We start from the raw sequence: 4,257 nt of genomic DNA on the forward strand, positions 1-4,257 counted from the left end.
CAAGCAAGGAATTTATTTATTAAAGGCTGTAGTCCCTCCCGAGCCTCTCTTTTGAGAGGATACTGTTTCCGGTTAGGAAACCGAGTGGGATCTCGGAGGACAATGATGACTGGTTCAGCTTGGTGGGCTCATCCAGGAATCCCCTGGTCCCACACCTGGGGTTTAATTTTGTCTTCCCATAGTTTTTTGTCCCTCTCTATTGAAGGTGTAATGGGTTCTTCAGTAGTAACCAGGAGCTGTAGAGCTCTAGGGGCTAAAAAACTTCCCATCACAAGGGTGGTCCCCAGTTTAGTGAGTATATCTCTTCCCAATAAGGGGGTAGGACACTCAGGGACCACCAGAAACTGGTGGGAAAATATTTGTCCATCCCAGCAACAAAGAAGTGCTCAGGTGAATCTTTTAGTAGTTGCTTTTCCTGTAGCACCCAAAATGGTACAGGTTTGGGAGGAGAAGGCTCTGGAGTAGATCAAGACAGAGTAGGTAGCCCCTGTGTCAACCAAGAAATTCTCGGACCTACCTGCCACATCCAGTTGCACCCTCGGCTCCAGCCCCGTGATGGTTATCTGTGACAGGCGGGCTGGCTGGAGCGGGCCGCTTTGGTCCCCTTGAACCATCGTGAGGGTAGGCTTGGCGCTTGACCTTGAGGCTCTTGGGTCCTGAGGGCAGAGTGCCGCCCAATGTCCCAGTTGATGGCATTTGTGGCAAGCCGTTCTAGGAGACTTGTCATGGTTTGGACACTCTTTGGCCCAATGCCCCTCCTGTCTACAGATCAGGCATTTGTCTCGTGCCTTGTCCCTCAAGGACTCGGGGTTTGCCATAGGGCTTCTCTGGAGGGCAGCCAGCATCTGGGCATGCCTTGTCTCTTTCTTTCTCTCCTTCTCCTGGGCCTTGGTCTCCTTCTCCTGTTCCCTGTTATAAAAGGTATTGGTGGCTGTCTGGACCATCTCATCTAAAGAGGCAGCAGGCTCCTGCTGTTGTAGCTGCTGTAACTTAATTCTGATATCTCATGCACATTGGGAGAGGAATTTGTCCTTTAAAATCACCCATCCCTCGTAAGAGTCTAAGACCAGGTTGGTAAACTTTTGGAGTGCCTCTTTTAGCCTCTCCAGAAAGGCAATGGGGTTCTCATTGGGCTCCTGAATTATTGCTGAGACCCAGGGATAGCTAATTACTTTTTGTTGGGCTGCTTTCAGTCCTGCCTTCACACAGATTAGAAAATGATCTCTTTCCCAGATGTGCTCAGGGTCATTATAATTCCAATTAGGATCAGAGGAGGGGACTGCAGTTTCCCATACTGGGTATCTATCACTGGACATGTGGAGCCCTATTGCATACCTCCGGGCTTCCTTTAAGACCCTGGTATGTTCAGGATCAGATAAAGTTTGACTAAATATGACCATGATGCCTTTCCACGTGAAGTCAAAGGCCAAGGTAATATGTTGGAATGTATCTATATATTTGCCTGGGTCATCTGTATAGCTTCCCAGGTCTTGTTTGATCTGCCTTAGTTCTAAGAGGGAGAAGGGCTTATGGACCCGGGTTGGTCCGAATTTTCCTCCAGTTTCAACTAAGGGACATACTCGAGCTGGCTTTTGTGGAGGAGGTGCTCCCGGATATGGGGGCACGTTTGGGTACGAGGAAGGAGCACCAGGCAACTCGGGAGCTGTAGGAGGTGAGCCTTCACAAGGGGGTTCCTTTTCGTGGTTGCCTGTGCCTAACACCATTTGCCTAGTGGGCTCACTTTTAGGGCATACTACAATCCCATACTTAAGACAGAGTTCCTTCATATCTCTTAGTCGGAAGAAAATTTGGACATAGGGGATCTCTGTCCATTTCCCTTGTCTTTTGCAGAATAATTCTAATTGCAGGATGGTATTGTAATTTAAAGTTCCATCCTCAGGCCAGTGTTCCTCGTCCCCCAGTGGATACTGTGGCCATGCAGTGGCACAAAAGAATTTCAAACGACTTCTCCTTAGAGCTAGAGGGTCGAACAGCTTCCAGTTATCAAGGATACATTTCAAGGGCGTCTGCCGGGAAGTGGATTGGTTATTTCCCATCTGAAAGACAGTCATGACAGGGAGAAAAGAAAAAGACCTCTTTCGATTTCCTTAAGGGTGAGTCTTTCTGAAGTTTATCCTACCCAGAACTGTTGCAACCTGAGAACCAGGTGTCCCCGGGTCAGGGTGCAGATCCCCAGGCAGGCTAAGGCGTGACAGCCTCCTAGAGATTGAATCCCCGGGCAGGTCGAGGCGTGACGGCCTCCCGAGGATTGGGTCCCTGGGCAGGTCGAGGCGTGATGACCTCCTGGGACCCCTGGGACTAGAGGATCCCCGAACAGGTTGAGGTGTGACAACCTTTTGAAGACTGATCCCTAGGCAGGTCAAGGCGTGATGACCTCCTGGGACCCCTGGACTGGAGTTCGGGCATCCCCAAGATCTCCAGTGTGACCAGTATTGGGTAGGATTAGGGGGTTCAAGAGGGGGGAAATGTTATAGAGTATTTCCCTCCCAAGGCCAACTATTTTCTGGTTGTCTCTCCAGAAGATTGTAGAGGCAAACTTGTGGGTCTGGATGGGGCTCAGGAAAAGAGCATGAAACAGGAGGGGAGGGGGCAGAGCACAAACTCTGAAAGAATGACATAGCACAAAGGTATAATGTAAACCAATTAAAATCAGTTGGGTCGAAGACGACAAGTCAAATTCAAGTAAACCTTAATCCCCAATCTATAAGCCAACAGGCACACCCAGAGGTGGCAGGACAGCTCCAAGGCACAAGGTAAAAGAGGGAGGAGTGGGTAGTTCCCCAATGGCTGGGATGATCCTCTCACTCATTAGCATATGAATTCCATCCCCTCACAAAACCTAGCCAGGCCTAATACCATGGCCACAGCCCTTGCCCTCGGCAATGGTTCACACCCTGAAGGGTGGCTTCTCTCTGGATCCTAACAAATCTACCTCTTATCGCTTTGTCACTCAATGAATTTTTGCAATGAGACATCAGAGCCTGAGTTTCATTAGTTTTGGCCGGGCTTGAGTCCTGGGAGAGAGCTGAAGGACAGGAGGAAAAAGCAGTGGGAAAAACGTGCCAAGGAATCCCCTTCATAGCCCGCTGGAAAATTTGCTAAATATCTGACCTGTGCTCACAGTTTCATTGGTCTGATCCTTGGCACAGAGAAGAGAAAGGACAGAAGAACCCCCACCGACTTGTGTAACAGCTCCTGGGGCTCAGCAGATAGCGCCTTTGGGACATGCTGAGGACCAGCCTCTCCAGAGTCCCTCAATTGTGCCCCTGCCGCCTGCCTGTTTGCAGGAGGTTCGAGGAAACAAGAAACGAGAGATTGTAAAGGTCCCTCCAGCCATAGGAGCGAGGACCTCTTACCTTAACCGGATGTCTTCTGGAATCTGAGACTGGGCTGCGTGAGCTTTCTGCTGAGTTCGTTTTTCGTTGTCCGGGTTTCCAGCACGATGGGCCTTCCCCTGTGCTGTGTTTCTTCGCCTTTCGCTTCTAGCGCTGGAGCTTCGCAGAATTGGGCTCCTGTTGTGCTTGGCCTCTTCCACGCAGAGGTTGTTTCAGCCAGGTTATATCCGAGTCACGGCACCATAGATGTCACGCGAGTGTGTGGTCCTTGGTTCTTTGTCTCGTCACAACAAAGATTTGGAGCGACGGACATTAAAGCCCTCAGCGCATCACAGCTCTTGGGTCTTGGACAAACCATGCTACAGCTCTTAGGCAAATCAGTGTTACAGCTCTATTTTATTTAGAAGATAGCAGGAGAGTGTGAGAGAGAGAGAGAGAGAGAAAAGAGCGCATGCACGCAGGAGAGAGAGTCTGTGAGAGAGCGCTTTGGCTCCTCCTTTTATATGTTTTTTCCCTCCACCTGGGCCTGCCCTATGCAAATTGGGCTTAGCCAGGAGTGCTGTTTGTTCTGCCTGAAGTATTCACTCTGGTCCTTGGACCTCCCTTTGACCTTCCTTGTCTTTTAGCCACCACCATTTTGGACTCCTTTTCCCTATTCTACCTACCTAACAGAAGGACTGATGTTGAAGCTGAAAGTCCAATACTTTGGTCACCTGATGTGAAGAGCTGACTCATTTGAAAAGACCCTGATGCTGGGAAAGATTGAAGGCAGGAGGAGAAGGAGACGACAGAGGATGAGATGGTTGGATGGCATCACTGACTCGATGGACATGGGTTTAGGTGAACTCTGGGAGTTGGTGATGGACAGGGAGGCCTGGTGTGCTGTGGTTCATGGGGTCGC

At 50.0% G+C, this 4,257-nt stretch overlaps 1 long non-coding RNA gene across 1 annotated transcript; it reads right to left on the reverse strand.

The window, feature by feature from the left end:
- Positions 1-1,843: 1,843 nt before the first annotated feature.
- LOC123328517 lies at positions 1,844-3,649 on the reverse strand. Its single transcript, XR_006543393.2, has 2 exons — positions 3,378-3,649; positions 1,844-2,057 (listed from the first exon to the last, which is right to left on the reverse strand). It is a non-coding gene; the product is annotated as an uncharacterized LOC123328517 (long non-coding RNA).
- Between the last annotated feature and the right edge of the window lie 608 nt (positions 3,650-4,257).

Source organism: Bubalus bubalis, chromosome 2 (assembly GCF_019923935.1).
Source record: "Bubalus bubalis isolate 160015118507 breed Murrah chromosome 2, NDDB_SH_1, whole genome shotgun sequence".
Classification (NCBI taxonomy): domain Eukaryota; kingdom Metazoa; phylum Chordata; class Mammalia; order Artiodactyla; family Bovidae; genus Bubalus; species Bubalus bubalis.